This window comes from Castor canadensis, chromosome 2, assembly GCF_047511655.1.
Source record: "Castor canadensis chromosome 2, mCasCan1.hap1v2, whole genome shotgun sequence".
NCBI lineage: Eukaryota > Metazoa > Chordata > Mammalia > Rodentia > Castoridae > Castor > Castor canadensis.
The window spans coordinates 57,032,537-57,057,177 of record NC_133387.1 but is presented as its reverse complement, the minus strand read 5'-3'; the positions used below and the strand labels follow the sequence as shown (position 1 = coordinate 57,057,177).

Here is a 24,641-nt window from a genome sequence, read left to right as displayed (position 1 = left end):
ATCATCATCTTCATCTCCATATGCCATTATGACTTTGTCTTAGATTTCCAGCCAAAGATCTCTTTTGACAAAGACCCTGCCAAAATCAGTCTACTTCAACTACAACATGCATAACACCATTGCCACTGGGACTTAGTAAAACAATGAGTAAGATAAACCAAATAAAAATTCAAAAGAATTTTCAGAAGTAATGTGCTAGAGGTGGACTATGATGAATTTGATGCTCCAGGGCTGGATTGTTTCTAGGGTATCATTCAAACTTTCACTTATTTTCTCATTGTTCTTGTGTTGAGTATAAAGGTAAAGCAAATATAAGCACATATGTTTTATACTCAACATGGTTTAATTTAGTAAGACAGATGTATAAACAGACAATCGGTAAACACTGGAAATCAAGAGAGGAAGATTTTGAATTCTGGATGGGATCTGTTGAGGTTATTTGTGCCCAGATGACATTGCAGAAAGTATTGTGATTCATTAATATTGAATAGCACAGAATAATTTGATCAGATATTTGGATAGCAGTATAACTCACTGGAACATATGAAATGATTCAGTAAGTATTTACAAAGTGAGGAAAATGACATTCAATGCCATATCCTAAAACATTTCAACATTTTTTAAGTTAAGCCACTAACACATATCTTGGTCAAGTCATGCACTAACCACAGGTGGTTAAACTAAGGTTTTGGTCTGTTCTTAATTCTACTGACAACTTAGTGTGAGATTTTTGTAGAACAGAAATACATTTCATTTTTGCAGATTCTGTTTCTGCTTAACCTTTTTATCTGATGGGACTAAAGAAACCAAGAAGTTGGAGAAGATTTCAGAAATTGCTGTCATGATGAAGGACAATGAAAAAATAAACATTAAGTATCCTTCATATCTTATGATTTCTGGGCTCTTTGGTCTTTCGATAATTGAAAAGAGTTTGTGCTTGATTGACAAACTTGTGAATGAGGAAGAATATCAGTAGTATATTTTAATGGCTAATTTTTAGACACTATCAAAATTGTATTACCAAAAATTGATTAAATATCATGTTTGCACAAATAGGGAAGATTCAAATAATTTTTCTTACTTGGTAATAAGACTTCCACCTTTCCTCGCTGTTACATCTATTCATTTCTATCAGTTCTACAGAGGCTACCTAATATCTTAAGCTGCAACGTCATCTTAAGTTTTCTTTTTGAAATGATAGAAAATCAGTTCCTAAGGAAGAGGGGCTATCTATTTTCCACTATAAAGCAATGTTATTTTAGGTGTTTTCCTCATGGAACTGCACGTTTGCCAACAAATTATTCCCCTATTATGATGTTTTTCACTTGGAGTAGAAGAAAATAACAGCATATACTACCTTATTCTGGACTGGTCTCTTTTTCCTGATAGCAGACTAAAGGAATCATTTTAAACCATTTTGTTTGTGGTAGTTTTAGTTTTTTAAAACAGTATAATTTTAGAGGCAATGGGGGGTAAGAAAGAGTAATACAGGAGTGAATTTGATCAAATCACATTATAGGCATGAATGGAAATATACCGAAACCTCTTTAAACAATTAATAGATACTAATTAAAAAAAGGGAAATACTTCTGTAAAAAGACTATTTTGGCTCATGTATTCGGAGGATTCAGCCTCTAGTGGCTGGCCCCACTGATTTTAGAACTGTAGTGAGGCAGAACTCTGTGGTATGGAGTGTGTAGTGGAACAAAGCTGCCCACCTCATGGTTCCTGAAAAGCAAAGGGAAAGAAAGAATAGGCAGGGGCCAAAAATACATCCTACAAGGACATATCTCACCTCTTATAGTTTACACCACCTCCAAATAGCATATTAAGCTATGAATCCATCAATGGATTAATCCATTCATGAGATCACAGCCCTCATGATCCAATCACATCCCAAAGTTTCCAATGCTGAACACTATTGCATGAGGAATCAGGCCTTCAGCACATAAACCTTTGGGGGATATTTCAGATACAAACTGTAATATTAGTATTTTCTCCATATAAATTATTTTTGCACAAAAATGCTTTTGCTTGCATATAAAAACAACAGGTACATGACTCAATTGCCTACAACCTATATAATTTTTTTGGTAAATGATGACCTCAGGAAGTAGATCAAAGAGATAAATACTACAATAGATGATATAGGGAAATCCTAGCACATGGAGATTATTTTGAATTTTATTATATTGATTGTGTGGTTGATTTTGCATTCTTCTCATTAAAGTATTTTCCTAAGCTCTATGAATATGGTGTTCATGAGAACTACTACCAAGTTTAATCAATGACGATGAAATCATGAATGTTGTGCCCATGGTCCTTTTATTTTAGTTTTATTTTTGTTAGTATGTGTATGCTTTAATCTCAAATCAAATTTAGTAAATGTTGGCAATACTAAAGGAAATGTACACATAGCTATAGCAGTATTTCAGTTTTTTCTTCACATTATTGCTATATCTTTTTATCTTCATCATTTACTAAAAAAAAGTTCAAACTATATAGCATTAGGTTTATCTAGATTTTTCTAGCTATTCCTCATCCTTGTGTTATATATTAAGTGAAAAGCCTTGCCTGATCTTATAAAACAAACTACCCATGGTCCCTTTAGTCAAGAAGTCTATTTATAAAACTGAGAGTGAGACAATCCCTTTTTTCACTGGCTTTCTGAGCTGACATAACAACACATGCAACAATCTTTCATATAAAAATTTTACCTTGTATATTTCTTCACTTTCTTTTGTATCTCCAATGTACTTCTGCCCCAACCTCTCATACATATCAACCTACTACATGATAAGAAAGTATGTTTTGTCTAGGATGTCACCTGTAAGATATCCCAGGTATCTGAAGACAACTTAGCAAGTTCAGGTCCAAAGCCTAGGCATTTATCTTCATTCTTAACATTCTATTTTTGTTTAGACAAAACAGGTCTAAAACATTTAGTGGCCTTATGCTGGGTATTATTCTGTGGATTCTTGGCCTAGAACATGACAAATTATACATCAGAATCTTGAAGAAGCTTTATAGCTGCTTCTCTTTTTTATTCCATACCATCCACAGTTCATCAGTCTAGTGGTGAAACATTTACTTGGAGATGTTCTCCTTTAAAAATTGTTTTTAAACTGTAATAAGAAGATAATTCTATGTGAACAACAAACTATAAAAAATAACAAAACGAACTGTAAAGCTGGAGAAAAATCCTGGCAATGTGATTTTGATAAATATGTTTAATTTTATTTTCCATTGCAACATTAAGCATTATAAGCTATTCAGACAATAAATAATTATTCTATATATCTAAGCCTAGATTTCTGCTATAGGTTGAGAAAGGAAGTGATTTTAAGAATGAACAGGAGTTCATATCCTCCTCCATTAAATTAGCTACTGCTTTACAAGTTCCCTCGAGACCAAATAGTATTTGGGGGACTGTATCATCTAATAGAAAAACTTACTGGGCAATGTTGCGGAACTCCTCTTCAGTTCCATAGTTGAGGGTGAATGACTCTCTTGGTAAGAGTGGATGAGGGCAGAGGAAAGGTTACATAATATTTAGTGAACACTTCTCAATCATTCCTTTGAGAAAAAAAATCCCAAATAGGTACCTTCTATTACTATTGCCATCAATTCACGAAGCCAAGTGACAAGCAGGCTAAGAAATAATGATGTGGGGCCCCAGTGGCTGGGGGGCCATGCTGCTGTCTAACTGCAGCTCTATTGAGGAGATCTAATTGATTGTCAAGGACAGCAACAAGGTGCTGTTCTCCAAATAAACACAGAATCTATACCGGATAATTCTGACTGCCCAAGGCCCCTGAACACCTTGGAGAATTGCCAGCTGATCTTCCACACCTCTGAGGAAGGTGGCTAGGGGGTGGGGTGGGGGAAGGCAAGAGACTTTGTCCTGGAGAAGACATCTTCTGCATCTTTGAACTGGTGCTGGGGCCCGGCCAGCACTCCAATACCTTGGAGTATAGGAGAACCTCAGGAAGGAGACCTTGTATGTGGAGGCTAGAGAGACCCCAATTGCCAGCTTCTCTGGCCTGATTTCCTTCTCTGTCTCCCTGGCAGAAGAGTCTCAAGACCTGTCAATTCCAGAGACCTGGCTTCATAAAGACACCTGGTGTTCCAGGTAGCTCCTTGTATCTTTACCCTCTGCACCCAGAAGCCTTAGAGGTATACCTGTGCAGAAAGCTGCAACTGCAAGGTTTATGACCACGGTGATAGAGCTGAGTGACAAGAGTAACATCTAAGTGGCACTCATCTCTGAGGATTCCAACCACTTGGGCAGATGGCTCCAGGATGAGATGGCCTTCTGCTATGGCCAGGCTCCCCATAAAACGGTCTTCTTGCTTCTCAACACCCTTCGGTTGGCCATGCTGGAAAACTTCTGAGCCCCGGTGTTGGCTATGTGATCCAATGTACAGAGGACCATTGGGTGGCACGCCTGGACTCCATCAGGAACCTGATTGTGTCCACACCCATAAAGGTGCAGTGGAAAGATTACTTCCCAGCTATGGTCCTCATTGGCAGCAGTTTTTACCCTAGCACAAAAAGCTGGACCATGAGCAAGAGCCTCTAAGACTTCCTCTGTGCCCAGCATGTCCAGGCACAGACAGAGCTCTCTTCTTGCTAGCTAATAACTGGCTATGTGGATGAATTCATGTGCTTTGTCCCTGTAGACAACAAAAGTGATGACAGAAAGGCCTTCTGGCTGCTCCTGGCCAGCCGTTTCAAGAGAAACAGAAGGAGAACTTTGGGGATGGTGATTGTTTGAAGAGGTCAGAGCAGACCAGCAACTTTCCTATGAACGAGAGGCCAGAACCATCAACCAACTTCCAGCTGATAGAAGCTTGAGAAAGTCAAAGGACTAACTGCGCCATCAGACGAGAGGTGGGCCTGGTGAAAAAGGACTTCATAGACCTTCCTCAGTTCTTCTGCCTGGAATACCTGATGAACATCCCCTCCTACAAGCGGGCCCCAAAACTCTTCCCTGATGTGGTGCAGATGATTGTGATGGGCAACAATCTGGGGATCCCCAAGTCTTTTGAGCTCCAAATCAAGGGTACTTGCTGCCTAGAAGAAAAGATCTGCCACTTGCTGGAGCCCCTGGGACTCCAGTGAACCTTTATTGGTGTCTTTGATTGTTACCTGACCAACATCAGAGACTTCTACATCTGTACCAACATCTGCCTGGTGCCCTTTGCCTTTAAGTGGGGGAAGATGATGCCTTTGCCCCAGGTCTGGAGCTGAGAGATCTGTTCCTGCATGCAGGACCATTATCATCGTGCAGCAGCAGGACTTCTGACCAGTGGGGGAGCTAGACAGTCAAGGATGCACACTCCCTTCCTTGCCTTGTTCACCCCTGTCCCTAAGGTTCAGTAGGGTGGCAAATGCCACCAGCTTGAACCCCCTGCAAGGGAAGGGGGAAATGGAGAGCCATCCTCACCTGGTTAACTGAAGAGCCAATAAAGCTCCAACCATTCTCAGTGAGAAAAAAATATTACTGTGTGCTGATAGATAAAATTTAGCAGGGAGGGGAAAAAATGCTTGCTTAATGGCATCCTGCTGTCAAAAGCGTGATCTGTTGGGAAATCTGTGCATGACTGTATGGCTGCCCGGGTACAGGAGAGAGATACAGCAGTGGAAGCAAACAATTAAAATGCACTCCACATGGTAAGAACTATCACAGTGGCCTAAGAGTAGTTAAAAGGCTTCTGAGAAGAGTATCATTTCCATTTTCAGAAAATCATCCTTATAGTCAATGAAAGACATTCAGAGGATTCTGAATCACAGGGACCCATTAGGACCTTTTTGAGACTAGAAAGAATTTACAACTATGTTAACTAAAAGAATAATCATTTCAGGTTTAGCCATAAAGGAAACTTATATTCTCAATTACCTTTTAATATTAAGTGCTTTTTGAGCACTATAAAGCACAGAATATTTACTTATTTAAATTTTTCTTTCTTACAACTCTCTTGGTAAGGTGTACTGAAGTAACATTGCCTTTCTATCATGAAGACAGTCACAGAGGACCTCTTTATTCTTCATTTTCAAGATGATCTATCAACAAAGAGAAAATTAGGGACAAAATTTGTATACTACATTAAAAGTGCTAAAACATAAGTAAGTTTACTTTTAAATTTTACATGTACATTTGTGGCTATAGAATGTCTATAATTTTGAGGGGTTGTATTATAATGCATCAATTATATCCAAACCAACTTATTATTTTATTAAAATTTTTATCCTTGCTGATTTTTTCCTGATTGTTCCATGTAGTTAAGAGAGTTGTGCTACAATATCTCATAATAGTTATTATTTCCTATAATTTGCTCTAGAAACTTTTTCTTTTAGAATAAATGAATGATATGATTTTGTAATTATTGTATCCTTTTGATAGATCAAATATTTTTTATGGTTACAAAGTGTATGTTTCTGTAGCTAGCAGTGTGGGTGTGAAGATGGATAACTTTTTATGTGAGCAGTCTTTGATATCCCTTTTCCATGTCTTTCATTGTTCCTGAGTTCCCACATATAGACTCTTGTGATGGGCAGCAGAAATATAGAACAAGTATTTTTAAAACATGCAATTGTTTTCCTACTAATCAACCCTATCTCTCTGTTGTAAGATGCATTGAATTCTTGGGGGTTGAATTAAAAAAAATTCTTTTTTTTGCTAGAGAAGGAACCTGTTTTGGCAGGCATACATAATACACAACAATTAAGGTCCATCTGAATGATCAAAGTTTACATCTTGTAAACTCAAATTTTAGGATTGAGTGTACTTTATCACGTTGTATTTTGAAAATCAGTAATCCGTGTATGGCATATGTATCCTTGCATTACATACAGTTTTCAATTAAGCAAAACATGGCATTCTCCAGACATCACAAATAAACATAGGTTATTGTATTTTTAACTACTCCACTCTCAAACATTTTTCTGCTTTTGTCCCTGCAACATCAAATCACTTTTCATTTTCAATTTGCCTCCTTCAAAGCAGTGCCCCATAGGATGTGCTCTCCAAAGCTGGAAAGTCTCTCTTTATTTGTACCAAGCCTAATTTAGACACCACCAAAGCCTTCAAAGAGCCTGTATGGGAGAATAAACATGGGAGGAGTTATTAAATGAAATAGCTCATGCCTGCGGCACTTTGAAGGAAGGCTAAATGCTATTGAGAAATGAATTTTCACTAAATCAAAAATAAAAGTAAAGATGCTAAAGTATGCAATTTTCCTGAAAGGCAAATGAGTTTTGGACTGTTATCTAAGATCTATAGGATAATTGAAAAACAATGTTTCTTTCTGAGTATGATATAGCCTTGAGTTAATGAACCACAACCTCCATGATATTTTGTATTGTACAGTATATTTTAAATGAAGTTTAAATAAATAAGGACTCCCCATACTGCCCCAAGCAAAATTAAATTGTTACTAGGTTTTGCACAGCAGGAGGTAAACATTCCTGAAATAATTAGACATGATAGGATATTGTTCTTAGTTTTTTAAAAGTCTTACATGAAACATATTTCTGCTAAATTGGTCATCTAGATTTGAAAAAGAACCATGTTAAGATTTATGGCATGGAACAGAGCCACCTCTTGATAAAAACTCTTAATTATTATTATACTATATCTTATAGATGTAGAAACAGAAGAAATTACAATAAATTTCTAACATAATAAAGACAAGAATTTACTTTTCTGAATAACAGTATTCCTAAACATTAACTTCATCAGTAATATGCATGGAAAATTATGAAAAAAATACTCCTAAACAAGAATACAATTTCTATGATTTTTTTAAACCAGGAAAGAGACATGGAGGTGAGGCAAGGTTAGGGAAGTATTGTGGAGTGCCCTTGGTTAGAAATGATTAAATTTCTTCATATATTTGTCATGGTCTAAAACAATGGAGGTCTTTAAAAACCACCTTGTACAGTCTGTCATTCTACAAACTGAGACTCAAATAGCTTAAATGGTTTGACTACACTTTTAATACAATTAGGTAAAATTGTTTGAATTTGGAAACTGTTCATTAACACAACCCAATTTTAACTTTTTGTTAAGATTCATATAGAAAGTTTAATGAAATAAAATTAATCTATTATCCATACTTTTAAAAAAGGATTTTAAAAAAGTCTGGAACTTAGTTAATATCATTATCACTTTGTATCCATAGGAGGTTAGCTCCAGGACCCTCCAGATGTAACAATATCTTCAAGTTAAGTGCTCAAATTCCTCACATAAAATAACATTATTTGCATATAACTTATGAAGATCCCTCCATATACTTTAAATTACCTCTAGATTACTTACAATACCTAATACAATGTGAATACTAGGTAATTAGTAGATATACTGTATTATTTAGAGCATCGTGGCTAGACAAAATTCTGTACATATTCAGTACAGATGTAACTTTTTTCAAATATTTTCTATCTGTGACTGGCTGGATGTATGGATGTGGAACTCAGTAATATGAAGCTCTGATTTCAAAAGATGTGCTTTGTCTTTAAATTCACTCATCTGCACCAGAACACAGGCAATGATACTGCAGAGCAAATTTCTTCACATCGTAAGGGAAAGAGTAGATCTGAGAATAAATTGCATATAATCATATCTCTAAAATTTTAAGATTAACTGACTGATGAAAATATTAATTCAGAAATCCTTCTACCTATACCAGTAACCTCCCCTCATTCACCATATAGCTGCTGGCATAGTATTAGCAGTAGAGGGTATCAGTAGCTCTCTCGCATCTTGTGTTCAGACTCCAGAGAAGACTAGTTAGGAGTGAAGGCGCAGTGCACAGTTCAACTAAGGAAACAGACATGGCAACGAAAGCCACATTATTGAGGAGAACCGTCAGAACAGAGAAAAGTTGATGGTAGGAGTCAAATCCATTGAAGTCTGTGGGAAATTCACTTCATTCATAGGAAGCTTAGTAGTTAATGTGGAGAACCGTGGTATCCATGACTTGATAATATTTGAAGATGGCTTCAAAGATTCAAGACAGTGAAAAGTGGCTAGGATTATAAGAAAAACCTATAAAAACAAACAAGTAAGCATAAACATAGAAAAATCATTGGAAGGAAGGGATACAGGGTGGAGTCACTGTTGTTTTAAGGTTAATGTATTAGCTCCTCTGCAGTGGGGACATCAAACATTTTTTTCTTTCTGCTTTCTAATATCTAGTATCTTTAAAATCCATTCTGCAAGAAACTAAAGTAGATACCTTAAAGCAACTGAGGCCAATAGGAAAAGGGGACCAGGAACTAGAGAAAAGGTTAGATCAAAAAGAATTAACCTAGAAGGTAACACCCACGCACAGGAAATCAATGTGAGTCAATGCCCTGTATAGCTATCCTTATCTCAACCAGCAAAACCCCTTGTTCCTTCCTATTATTGCTTATACTCTCTCTACAACAAAATTAGAGATAAGGGCAAAATAGTTTCTGCTGGGTATTGAGGGGGGGAGCGGGAGGGGGTGGAGTGGGTGGTAAGGGAGGGGGTGGGGGCAGGGGGGAGAAATGAACCAAGCCTTGTATGCACATATGAATAATAAAAGAAAAATGAAAAAAAAAAAAAGATTCACAGAAAAAAAAAATCCATTCTGCATGGTATTATCAGAATGACTGCCTTGAAATGCTAATCTCACACTAATTTCTGTAATCAAATTTATCTGATGACTACCTACCACAGAGAAAATGAAGACAAGTCCTTCAGTATGGAAACACAACTATCCTTCAATAGCGAGTCTACTTAGATTTTACAATCTGTCTCTCACATACTGTGCCATGTTTTTAGATTATACTCTTCCTTCTTCATTGTTATTTTCTTATAAACACTGACCCATTCCCTTAAGAATAACATTGAATCTTGCCATCACTTATTAGCATTCTTAGATCTCTTACTTACCAAATTCTCAGCTCCTGATTCCATGGCACACTGCTCAGATCTATACTATACTATATTACAGTGATTTACCATATACTCTCTTCTGCTCTACATGAAGAACTACATGAAAAAGAGGTCAGCACCTATAATGATAGATGGACAAAAAGAGTAATGATCCAATAGTGATTTCACAAGGGCAATAGTGAGGAAAATATGGTTTGGGAAGAATTTTGTAAACAAACTTCTTAAAATGGGCCCAGGCCAAGAATGAAATTGTGTTTCACCTGAATGCTTATTTTAAAAAAGCCTCTGGTACAGAAAAGACTCATATAGGGGATAACGACCTACTCTATAGATATCGATTAGCTTAGTTTAACTAAATAGGCTTTTGAACAAAGTGGTCCCAGTGGTAGTGATTGATGCTGTAGAATTTGCCTCTTTTATCAAAGGACTTGGCTCCTACTATGGCAGAGAGACAATTTTCAAATTGGCAAAAATATCCTTCAATTCCAGTGTGGCTCCATAATTCAAAGACCAGTTAGTTATCATGTGATCAATTGATTATACTGAATTCCTTTCATTACTAAAAGAAACATACTGGAAATAAGCTGTCTTACTCTGTTTCATACTGCTATAATGAAATGCCTGAATCTGGGTAACTTGTAAAGAATAGAATTTTATTTTCTCATAGCTGTGGAAGCTGTGAAATCCTAGATTAAGAATCTGGAATCTGTTCTCTGCTAAGATACTGGTTTATACTTCCAAGATGACATCCAGAAGAAAGGTCTGTCTCACATGACAGAAGAACAAACGAAAGAGAATTCACTTCTACAAACCCTTTTAAAGATAGTGCTATTCCAATGGAATTTTATGCAGCCATGAAGAAGAACGAAATATTATCATTCGCTGGTAAATGGATGGAATTGGAGAACATCATTCTGAGTGAGGTTAGCCTGGCCCAAAAGACCAAAAATCATATGTTCTCCCTCATATGTGGACATTAGATTAAGGGCAAACACAACAAGGGGATTGGACTTTGAGCACATGATAAAAGCAAGAGCACACAAGGGAGGTGTGAGGATAAGTAAGACACCTAAAAAACTAGCTAGCATTTGTTGCCCTTAACGCAGAGAAACTAAAGCAGATACCTTAAAAGCAACTGAGGCCAATAGGAAAAGGGGACCAGGAACTAGAGAAAAGGTTAGATCAAAAAGAATTAACCTAGAAGGTGACACACACGCACAGGAAATCAATGTGAGTCAATGCCCTGTATAGCTATCCTTATCTCAACCAGCAAAAACCCTGTTCCTTCCTATTATTGCTTATACTCTCTCTACAACAAAATTAGAAATAAGGGCAAAATAGTTTCTGCTGGGTATTGAGGGGGTAGGGGGGAGAGGGAGGGGGCGGAGTGGGTGGTAAGGGAGGGGGTGGGGGCAGGGGGGAGAAATGACCCAAGCCTTGTATGCACATATGAATAAAAAAAAAAGATAGTGCTATTAATTCATTTATGAGGACAGAACCTTCATGAATCAATCACTTCCCCAAAAGTACCAGTTCCCAATAGTGTAACTGGGAGTTACATTTTCAATATGAATTTTGGAGGGCACAATCATATAATAGCAAAAATTCTTCTAAAATTGGGTTTGATTTTTTCTGTCCTTCATGCCTCTGCCATTATCGTAAGCTTAGCAGTAGTGTCTTTTAAAAATGGGATTTGTTCATCTCACACCATTGTTACTAATGAACTTACTTCACATCAAAATAGGGAAATTCCCATAAGATTCCTTGCTCTGACTTTTGTGCTCCAAAGCAGTTGGCTATGTAGAGCAGAGAAGTGTTTCAGGTGAGGATACCAATGTTGTTATGAGTTAACTAATATAATATTTTGGTGCAGCTTCATTTAAACAACATAGGAAAATTCACTTATCTATCTAGAAGCCAAAAATAGAGAGTATGTTTGTGTGTGTATGTATATGTGTTATCAGGCAGGGTACAATGGATATCATAGCTCTGATGGCTACAATTAATAACATAAAATGCTGACTTCTCATTTTTATGACTTTGCTTTGTGTTAATTTGAAGATTTTGTTATACATAATCATAACCTCATTGCACTGGAATGTAAGACTAACTTCTTATTCTTAGAAGCTTGTCATGACACCACAAAAATGATAAAATAAAAGGTCAAAGGAGATTATAGAGGTGGTGGATGTGATGAATAGGATAATATCTCCTGTCACAAAATAGGAACAGGGAGAATTAAGACAGAAATTGCACTGACAAAAACAAGAATGTGTCTTTTGGATTATCCAAGTTTTGGATTTTAATGGACATCTATTTTCTTTTATGCTTAACTTATCTTTTTCATTTTCTAAAGATTTGTGCTTCATCTCTCTGTTGAGTTATAATTTATATACAATAAAAAACATGGATCAAAATAATATAGTTTGATCAGTTTTGACAAAATTGTCTATACACATGTAACCATCACTGAAATTAAGATATGGATCAATTCCATCATGCCAAAAAGGTTCACTCATGCATCTTTTGGGCAAATCCTTCCGCCTCCCACCACTGCTATCTGGTTCTGTCACTATAGATTACATTTCTGTATCATTGGAGTTTGTGTAAATGAAACCATGGAGCATATTTTTTGGGTGTGTTTGGCATCTTTTGTTCAACACCAAGTTTTTAAAATCAATTTATCAGTAATTTGTTATTTTTATTTTTTGTTTCATTTTGCTGTATGAAGTTCTAGTTCACTGTACAATCATCTTATGATTGGCTTATCAGTTTTATTGATGAAAATTTGTGTTCATTTGTTGTAAGTTATTAGAATAAACTTCCATATACACTATATATTCCCTTTCCTTTCTCATGAATACAAAGAATGGAATATATATCAACTGACTATACTTTGAGGACCTAAATTCCATAAATCACATACTCTTAGTTTTAAGGTGTGCCGATGGGTTGTAAACATTCAAATCTCTCCAGGAATAATGCAACACTTAACTCTTGAGGACAGTGGTTCGTAGTGAGTCACTCTAATGTCATGTAATGAAGAGGAAATGTTCTTTATGGGCTTCAAAGCTGGTTTTAATATCCAGTAGTATTAGTCCCATGTTAATGCCTATATATATGTGTGTGTATGTATGTGTATATATGTGTGTGTGTATATATATGTGTGTGTATATATTTGTGTATATATATATATATGTATACGTGTGTGTGAGAGAGAGAGATTTTCCCAATTGTATATTTTATGTGAACTTCATAATCAACAATTGTAGTTAAAACAGAACTCTTACTGGTATAAGGATTGCATTAAAATTTTAGAATAAGTTAAAATTGACACTATATGGGTCTTCATATTCAAGAATAAATAAGTTCTGTTCTTTTACTGGTATTTGAAAATTATCTTAGTGTAGATAGTGCCTATTACTTCTTAAGTTTCAGTCCAGCAATGATTAAGTTCTATTTCTATGTAAATTAGCCAGAGCTGATTTCCATTGCTTATAGTAAATTATCTCAATTGAAGTAACATACAAAGTAAGGAGGTTTCTATTAATCTGGGGGAGAGGCAGAATGTCTAACAGATGGGTAAAGGCTGTACATCTCAAATTTAGAGTTGAAAAGTTGTGGGTTAGAGTATTAAAAAATTTGCATTGCAGATAGAAATCTGCTTGGGAAATCTGATCAAGAACTAGGCAGTTTTCTTTTTAATGTTTAATATTAAGTAACTTTGATGAATATGGGAGTCCCCAACTAAGATCAAATAGGAGAAAAGAAGACACAGGTATCTAGAGAGAAAAAGTCATCAAAAAGAAACAAGATGTTTTGACTATTGGTTCAGGATCAGTTCCAAGACTAGAATTATTTTAGGAGTGGGATGATGCTGAACAAGTTGATATCCAGTGCATTATTTTTCAACAAGTTCCTTGACCTAGTGTCTTATACCCTTAGAGACAAAATTGTGTATGTGAGTAGGTGTGTATGTGTTTTAGTGAAAAATAGAGAGATATAAGAAGTTACAGAGAGAAATGGAAAGCTGGAGAGAGGGACAGATAGAGACAGACGGCAAATTCACAGTTCTTACATTGATAGTGCAGAAGAATTTTTGTATAAGAAAAATAGTAGTTGAAGAGTTTTTCTACCTTTGGGGATATGTAAATTCGAGTTCAAAAATGGAAGAGCAAACAAGATTGAATTTGTAAACAATACTGACTTGCATAATTAAAAAGTAAGTTATTTTGTATCTGTAAATAGAGTTATGAGATACATTGAAGGAAACTGCATGTGAAAGAAGTTTCTTTTATTCAATATTCAAGTATTTCTTAAGTAATAGATTTTGATTTTATAAGGACTTTTAAATGCCAATGTATTATTAAATGTAACATATAATAACTATTTAACCAATAAAATATATACAAAGTAAAAGTTATAATCTTGGTTTTTAATATCTGAATTAATGATATTAAAGGTATTCAATATTGACAGTTTTTACATACCCCTTTAGAACTTATTTCCTCAATATATACAATGTTTAATAAACATATATTAATCTTATATATAACATATTTAGCATCTTACAATTTTTTTAAAAGTCATAGTATTTTAGGGAAAATGTCCATTTGATAAGTACATAAATAAATCTTTTTAATGGTGTTATATATTGTGTATTTTTGTGCACATAATAGACTACATTTGATGCTTTATTGGCAAGTTCTGAAATGTCAAAATTTTGGGTAAAATATTAGTTATCCGTGTAGATTAATGTTCATGACAGAAACCATATGTTCGTGATATTCTGGTAGTGTTTGAGTATCTTACAAAAGATCTGAGTCTATCATTTCTTTGATTCTATGACCCATTCTCTAACACCACGTGTTATGCAGGTGCATATAATATGTAGCAACCAAACAAAGACTTCTGTCTTCAGAATTCCAACACTACTTGATCACATTCCTGAGGATGCAACATTCTTCTCTCCATGTCTCTACTATGTCCTTCTTGTTCATTATATTTAGTGGTTAAGTTTGTTGTTTCTGGTTTTGAAAGCTTGATTCATTCTGGAGGATTCTACCTTTGGTTACCTCCTTGTATCAAGGTTCCATGCTAAGACTGATAGAATGCCAAACACTGGCACGGCAAAATTAGGAATCTCTGCTGGACCAGTGCGTACATTTCCATGGGGAAAGGTGAGAGAGATTCAGATGTTGTGTAGGATGGAGCCATGTAAGCAACTGCAGAGTGAAGCTATATTCATAGCTTTAAAATGAAGGCTTAATATAAAGAACCTTAATGTATAAGAGAAAAGTTTATTTTTAAAAGCTGTTTTTTGGGCTGAAGCATGGTTCAAGTGATAGAGCTCCTGCCTATTTATGAATTCAAACCCCAGTACCACATTAAAATAAAAAGCCTTCATTAAAGAGACAATTTTTTTGTTTGAAGATATTGATAAAAATATTTTCAATATGATCAACATAGATGAAACCTTGGCTGGGTTCTGGCAAAATAATTTTTCTGGAGTGAATTAAATTACTTTGGCTATTTGTTCAAAGCTTTTTAAAGAAAAATGAATTTTGAGCCATGTTTTGATGTTGAAAGATGGTTCCAGGTGATAGCAAAAGTTGCTTCTATGCAAGAGGTGTGGCATGTGTGACAATATAAGGCCCTGTGTGTATATTAGACTCTACTTTTTGAAGTGATTATATATGTGTATTTCTTAGAAATGGAAAGACAAAGCCAAAACAGTGGTAGAATCAAAGCTGGAATAAGTGTACAAGAAAAAAGAGGTGCTATGATTAGTCTCACTGATGTGAATGTATGTGTCTTTGTGATTTTTTTAATTTTAATTTTATTTTTGGATTAGCATACATTAGTCATATGAGGGTATTTCACTGTGATAATTCCAGATTCCATACATGCATAAAGTGGACTTTGAACAAGTTCACGTTCTTCATTATATTTCCATTTCTCCCTTGCTCCCCTCCTTTTCAAAGTGTTCATTGGGTTTCATTATGCTGTCTTCCTCTGTGTGTGTGTGTGTGTGTGTGTGTGTGTGTGTGTGTGTATGTAGCATACTTTGATACTCTTTATCCCTCAGTATCCTTTTGTTTCAAAATATTGAAACACATTTTTTGGTCATCCTAATATGTGACACTTGCCATGCACTTTTGTTTCTGTGCCATTTATCATTTTTCTAACTCTTTAAGGACTTGCAATGAAGAGATGCATTTACAGTTTCATTGTATAAACTTTAAATATCATCAAGTTCAAATTTACTATGACAAAAATAATACTTATCTTCAAAGTAAATTATGAAATAAAACTCAATATAAGGAATTCCTGAAATTTTTCAGTCTTTTATCACTAGCACAATCTGCTGCCTATAATCTATATTTGTAACATCTAAGGGTCTCTTTGAATTAACATGGCTTCCTACTATATATAGTTGGACTTAAGTTAGTGAATAAATCAAGATGAAATTTAATTTTTATAATAAACCAGAAGGTTAGCAAATAGTGAAAAAAGAAAACTAACTAAAGCTATTGTTACAGCCTAAATATAATAAAATGCTGTCTCCTATCCAATTAGCCTCTAATTTCTTTTCATGATTCAATACCAGACTTGACATTCTAGTTATACATGACAAAGACTGAAGGGGAACTATGTGCTATGTGATCTTTTACTTTTCTCTTAAAGTCTGCTCCCTATTTTTTTATTGTAAAAAGGCTGGAGGGGATTTGTGTTGAGGATAATAAGATATCTGATGCACCCAAAACTTTCTAACGATATGGTTATAAAACATTTTAAAAAGTGAAATTCTAATGATATTTTATAAGTGTGTAGGTTATACAGTGATCAACGTACAATCATTGGAAGTAAATACTAGCCTAATTTTCCCCAAGTATACATGTATTTAAAATTATAGGTGAATATTATCTAAGGAAAAACAAGTTTTGCAAAGTGCCAACTTTCTCTGTCATCATATATTTATAAAAAGTCTCCTGAAACTAGTTATAAAACTGGCAATTTCTTCATAACTTGTCTATTTTCATTTAGATTCCTTATGCCTTTCTGGATGACCTTCCTGTCTGAGTACTTCCAATTCAAATGATCTCATGAAAAAACAAAGGAATTTAGCATTTAGCTAAATTATCATCAGTCTAACCCCCACTGCTAACTACAGTCTTAACAGAGCTGTTGAACCCAAGCAGATTTGAAAGACTGCCATTATTGCTGACAATACTTATCTATAGATAGTTTCTGAAAGACTTGGGAACAGTGCAAAGAAAAGCACTTTTAGTACCTTTAGTAGACCCAGAAATAGCTATAGATCCTAAATTTGTACTGTGTGTTGGGTTTTTTCCACTTCTCGGCATATCATTAGCTCAAGGAAAATTATTGCATGAAAAGTATAATTAATATATTCTTTATGAAATCCTATAATTGTTTCTATCTTTACAAGTAGGTCTACATAAAAGGACATTTTGTTTTCAAATCAAATAACTTTCATGGCCACATTTTATCATTCTACAAGCATAGAAGAGCTCTCTCACTCTACCCCCCACTTAACTGGCTTCCAAGTTTACTAAAGGAGTTAATAATAAGTGGTGGTGTTTGTAAACACTCAGAACAAGTTACCTACATGCTAGAGCACATCACTCACTTTTTGCTTGGCAGATTGTATCAAAAAGCAATTAGTTTTTATTATTATGCTATCAAGATGATACTGTGTTTATGTGCAAACTTGCTGAAGTGAGTTGAAGCTGATTTTATTATTTACTATAAGTAATCATACCTTAAATAATGGAAGAAGCAGTACTTCAGTTAACCAAGTTAAACGCTTTAGAAAAATTATCAGGTGTCTACTCTCTAAAGGATGTGCATGACATGAACATAAAAGATAGTGAATTATTTTAAAACTCTATAACAGTTTCTGTAATGATTTATGCATATTCCTTTGTGTATATCTTAAAAGCTTCATTGCATTTAGAATTAATAATAGAAAGTATAGGCTATATGAGAGCACAATAATTTTATTTTTAGTCTAAGAAATGACATAAAATTATGAGACCTCAGTAGTTTAAAAATCAATGACTGAAAAAGACAAAGGTATTGTATTTGCAATTTCAACTTCAGAACCAAGATGTCGACGTGAACCAGGCTGCTGTTGAAGTACATGTATATTATAAATTATCTTTTTTGTGTTAATACTCTTACATGTTATTATCTTTTCTAAGAAAACAAAGTCCCTATTATTCCTATTGCAAAGCACACAGGAATTGAGAAAGTACAGTAATTTTTAAGAAAAATCCGGTAAATGTAATATTCTTAACTTGTTCTATATTACTTATACCTGTTGTCTATATAGCTTTAATTTATAGCTGTCAGTTTAACATTGGCATGTCTGGCAAAGAAAATTAAACTTTAAGAGTTTTATAAACTGTTTCTAGGTTGCTAAAGAATTTATTTTTCTACTATATATGGTATAGACAAAGCATCAAACTATGTACAGGAAAAAAAGCCTGACTTTCTTTTGGAAGTAAGCTGAACAGAATTTTCAGAACTGTTTGTGTCTTTGGCTCATTCTGTCATAACTTTGCTATTGTAATATGTGAATCCCAGTTTATTTAAGCTATTCTTTTATACTATGTTAATTTAGCATTCATCTGCATTTAGTACCATTTTTGTTATTAAATTAGCTTTTACCATTCCACATTAACCACCTTAAACCTTTCTGAGAACTTTTCTCTCCTTTTCTATGCATTCTGTCATTGATTTGAAACACTTCATAGTGATTCATTTAAATATTCTACATTTGGTTCAATTAGCCAATAGGTTATCGAAAATTAAAGTCCGATTTAAAGCTCAGTCTGTTACGCTGAACTGATTGTGTTTGCTGTTGCCAGGGGTTTAGATATGTTTTTAATTATTAGAAAAATAATTATAAGAACAGAATAACATAATTAAGTTAACTTTTTCTGGTAAGTTACTGAAACATTTAACAGTTTAAGAACATATATGTGAGACTTCTTAAAGGATTAAAGTCAGTCTCATAATTATGGGTAAACATTAAAGCATTATATTTTACAATATTAAATAAAATTTCATCGACACACGTTGCCATTGTTTCATTTAAAGTTCAGTGTTTAGGGTTATTACAGTATTGGATTTTACAGTGTGTAGATTAATAGTATAAAAAGCATAATGTTAACTTGGTTTCAGACTTTCTCAGCAGACACTTAGGATATACAAATAATTTAAGAATAAAGTTCCAGGCACAATTTCTGTTTGAAATGATATTTGTAGTAGTGCTTCTTCCCCTTAACATTTACAATGTAAATAATGTAGGTAACAGCAATCTAACTTAGCAAAAAAAAAAAAGCAGCTTTTATTTTCCATACTGTATGTAAATAATGTAGATCTTTTAAAAAAATTTTTTGAGGTACTGGAATCTTAATTTCTAATATCTCTTAGATATAAATAAAAGGGAACAATTGGAATAAGAACTTAGGCCTTAGCTTCCATGGTGGCTTTTAGTTTTTTATACATAATGTGATGCTATTTGTCAACTGGATATAAATATACATACATAATTTTAAAAAGTCAAAAAAAAAAAATCAATGCAAAAGCACTTAAAATATACCAATATAAAATATTTTAGCCAGGTAATATATTTTATACTTAATGTATATTTATTTTCTTATGCATTTTACACAATTTTTAGTGCTATCAAATTTCTCAAAGTTCTTGTTTGTATTATATATTTAGATGTGATAGAAAAGTAAATCCCTTTTCAAAATATGGCATTCCCATATCTCTGCCATATTTTCAGAATAATCCTAGGTACATGTGAATATCCCTACAACAGGCAAATAAATATTTAGTAATTTATAACATTTGAAAAAATTAAATTTTTATTATATGACTTTAAGAAGTTCAATTGTTTTTAAAATGGTATAAAAATAGAAAAAAAGAGATCATCTTCCATGTTAGATAACTGTTACTCCTGTTTCCTTGATAAAATATGTGAAATACAACCCTCAGAAAATAAAATAGAAAAAATAATAATAAAAAAAAAAACCAAAATGGATATTTCTGAGAGACATTTTCTCAAGTTGTTTTTCAGAAAGATATGATTATTTCTTTTATAATTAGCCATATTTACATATATTCATCACATGGATAGAAGGTTTTTACAACCTTAGTTCTGATTTAATTTTTTTTTTGCGCTACACTAATTATTCTGTTTGGTATGTTATGAGATAGGAACAACAAATGAAGTTGGTCATTATGTCATGGTTATGTAATTAAGCATCTAATTAAGGAGATTTCTGGTATGAAATTGAGTAGGGTATATTTTATAATTGTTAAGCTTAGTTACAATGTTCGGTATTGTCAGCATATACTATCATTCAGTGTAGTAGAAAAGCAAGGTCTCCTTCAGGAGTTTCTCAAGACCCTGAATTTTACATGTTTTATAGTGTTTTCTCATGAGGACAGTCCTTCCACTTTCTAGTGGTCACAAATATTCTATGAGGAAAAAGTAATAGGTTTTAGTCACGCTTTGAGAAGAATTTTTGTATGCTCAAAAATTCACATAAATGACACAATCCAGAAAAATGAAGGCAATTACATTGAAAAAATTACTTTTAAAAATAGTGTAAAGGCAATAAAGGAAATGTAATTATAATGCTAAATGGCACATGTAATATTAAGAAATAAGGGGCAAAGACGAAATACAAATGGTATTCAGAATTTACTACCATTAACAATCTGTACAAATCAGCTTCTTGTATCTGTACAATTACATGAGACAATCCTAGGGTGCATGTTTTCATTGCCTATGCAAAACATGAGGACAAAAAATATAAAATTGGAAGAAGACTTAGAGATTTACTATTACATCATTTTGCACACAATGTAGGAAATAGTCAATGTCAAAATGAGCTGAATATTATTCTGAGGGGATACCATCTTAGTATATTAGACTTCAATGACTGAGTTTTACCTGGAACATTTACTTCATTTCTCATTATCCCTGTTTTTATAATAGTCTTCATTAATCTAGTAAAAAAATGTTGGATGCAATTTCTAACCATTGAGGATAATGTAGACATTTTATTCAGGGAACATTTGGGTAGCTAATTTCTATCAGGCAACATGTATCCACTTATAGGCATGTTACACAGAGGGTAATTAACTCAGTCCCTTCTGATGGTGCATCACAGAAAAGATAAGATGTTTGGGTTATATATTGCTTGTCACACTCTGAGCAGGGCAAAGCAATGCAGCATGGCTGCATGGAGTGACCTTGACAAGTCTTCACCAGGTGTGATACAAGGCTAAGACATAGGTACAGTTAGTCCTATCATGCTAGTTCAGTATCCCATCAGTGTGAGGGGTCAACAAGTACAACTCTGTTGATCTACAGGCCCCAGGTTACAGAAAGATTTTCCATGTTGTGTTTGTGATCAGGGAGTCAGGAGTTCTTGATTAAGTAGGATAACTTTTTAAAGTATGGCAACATAACCATGACTTAGGTAGTATCATAGGAGTCTACTTTCTTTTCTCTGAGACCAACTTAAATGGAATTGGTTAAATGTTACTTATTTGTATTAGTCCATTTTGCATTATTATAATGAAATACCTGAGGATATGTTATTTTATGAAGGAAAGAGCTTTATTTAGCTTGCAGTTCTGAAGGTTCAAAAGCTTGAATCTGGTGTTGGCCTTTTTTTTAGCAGAGTCTGAAGGGGACACAGAGCATCTCATGGGAAGAGACAGGGAAAGCACATAGAAGTCTCTTTTGTTTCTCTTCTCTTATAAAGTCATTAGTATTCAGTCTGGGAGGAACTTGTTCTTATCTACTTCTAATCACCTGTCCATAGTCTCACTTCTACACATCATAATTGTGCGTCTCCTCCCTCTAAATAACTTACAATCTGGACTAAAGTTGTTGAAATTTAACCCTTGAGAGACACATTCAAACTATATCCCAACTAACACTGTCAGAATACCTTCAAGTATTTGAAAGCTACTTGCATTTTTCTCTAAGTCTTCTCTCCAGCTCAATGTAGACATCGAACTCCGTGAATCCAAGATCACTTTTTCAACCTCTTCATCAAGCAGAATTCTATTTTATAGTATGCCCTTAAATGTTTGTTAAATGCATGGAAGAGTAAACACTCAGCCAGAGTTTGTTGCAACATGCTCTCCAGAATACTGGTGTTTATGGAAGTTCCTCTCAAACTTCATGCCCAGATCAAGGGACCATCCTCCATATCTGTGTGTTTAACTTTCCTTAATATTGCCATATGTAAATTAGTACAGTCCAAAAGTAGATTTTCTTTTTTAGTATCAGAGTAACACTGTTGGCTCACACTGAGTTTGTGGTCATGTAAAATCTCGGACCTTTACATGAACTCTTTTCATTCCAGAATACCAAACCATATATTACATTCAGAAGAAAAATGGTCTCATCTTTGAGCAGTTATATCCTGTACTTACAAAATTATCTTTTGAACTTAAAATCAGGGCCACATGTTTTCTCTGTTAAACTTCATCTTGCTGCTGTAAATTTATTTCATTCCATCAAGTTCACTTTGCTCTCTAAATGTATCATCCTACATACCAACGACCCCACATTGGCTTTTGAAGACTTGACTAGCATGTCTTTTAATTTTTAAAAACTATCAGTCACTCAGGAGAGGACAAGTGCCTCTGGCATGCTCCAATCAACTAGGTTTGACATAATGCACTCATTGAGATTAATTTGATATGTTTTTGTTAAGCAGCTATGAACTAGGGCAACTCATGTAAAACAGAACAATCTGAGAAATGTGGCAGCTATTGTATTCCCTTGATCTTGCAATTTAGCACCGTATCAAATGTAGTGTGGAGTGAGGGCCTAAGAATAAGTTTGCAGCTTAGATTCAAATTTCCACTCAACTACCCGATAGCTGCGTAAGCTTAGCATCAGCCTCCCTGAATGTTGGTGTTCATTACTTGCCAAAAGTTGCTGGTGTGAGTATTAGATAAGAAAGAATATACATTTTGCTGAAACAATTTAGGACTTGCAGAAGGAATGGACTACATGTTGAATTCTTCATTTACAAAGAAGAAACAAGGTCACTGTGAACAGCATAAACCTTTTTGCTATTTGGTCATTCTGTCTTTTTAGTATACTTGAACTTAATACATCTTGAGTTCATGGTATTTAGCTTTGATATTTTAGTTTTAAAATATTGAATTATCTGTACATTTCCAGTTTAGGGATCATGCAACATAGCTCTGCAAAGCAGATGGCATTATGTGTCTAAATAAGCAAGGATATGAGAAAACTGCTGTTGGAGAAAATGGGGCTGAAATAGAGTCTTGGAGAATTTAAATACCTAAGTGAAGGAGAAAAGGTTGTATAGAAGCCTGGGAGTTGACCACGCAGTCTCAAGAAGGTTTAATAATGCCTTCAGGTTGTCCTTTCAGTTGAAATCTTCAAAGGAGTCCATGTCTTCAAGTCAGTGTTGCCTTTGTATGTTTTCCATGCTCAGTCATTGGCTTGGGGCAACTCATGGGAAGCAAGGCCTCAAGGCAACTGTCAAGAGGATGTTACAAGCACTGACGCTGCGTCCTCACTTGATCTTAGTCAAAAGGAGGAGAAGTGATGAAACAGCAGTCTTAATCAGTTATATTTCCTGTAGTATTCTATGAAACAGGGCCTCTGAAATATTTGGGTCTTCATTAAAGAAAAATGTGAATAATATATAGTTTATGGTTGAACATAGTTTAGCAAGGATTTTAAAACAACTTTAGAAACTTAACATTTTAAGACTTGACATTAATAAGCACCTTCAAAATATGAAAGTAATTTTCTATATCAGTGCTAATAATGCCATGTAATATAAATAGTTATAAAACATAAAAGAAATAAAAAGAGGAAAAATGGAAGAAAGGAATGAGGAAAAGAAAGAACAATGCACTCACAACCTGCATTGATACAAATGCCACCAAACACAATAAAACTCATGGTACTTTATACCTGAGAAATTACCAGTACAAACCTCTCATCTTAAAAATGAAGAGGCCGGGCACTGGTGGCTCCTGCCTATAACCCTAGCTACTTGGAAGGAGGATTGCAGTTCTAGGCCATCCTAGGCAATGAACTCACAAGAACTTTATCTCCAAAAAATAAACAGAGAAAATGGATTGGAGATGTGTCTCAAGAGGTAGAGTGCTTGTTTCGAAAGCATGAAGCCCTGGGTTTCAGCCCTAGCGCTGCAAAAAATAATTTAACTAATTAACAAAGACCAGACAAAGGCACAGATCCTTGACTATTCTTTATATTATATCACTTTAGTAGCTTAGTTACCAAAAGGACAATTGTATTAAGTTCCAAAACATAGCAGGCAAAATAACCTGGCAATGGAGGAATGAATCTTATCACCACCATGTGGTAAACAGAGCAAATTTGTTTTATGCCATAAATTAATGTTTCATATTTTAGAAAAGTAGATTTTGTTGCTGTTTTCCTTACAGCTGCATCAGCAGAGTCTCCTACAAGCCAGCAGAGACCAACAAGTAGTACACCGAGTTTAAGGTGCAGCACAGTGTGAATAACATAACTCTTTAATTATCAAAGAACTTCATTGTTAAAATGAGATTTTATTGAGAATGGAACTTGAGTTCTCCAAAAAGATGAGTGGAAGATGAATAAAAGAACTTCAGA

At 34.4% G+C, this 24,641-nt stretch overlaps 1 pseudogene; it reads left to right on the top strand.

Annotated features, from left to right (window-relative positions):
- Positions 1-1,465: 1,465 nt before the first annotated feature.
- LOC109679653 (inactive protein-arginine deiminase type-6 pseudogene) lies at positions 1,466-5,253 on the top strand (annotated as a pseudogene).
- Positions 5,254-24,641: the final 19,388 nt, after the last annotated feature.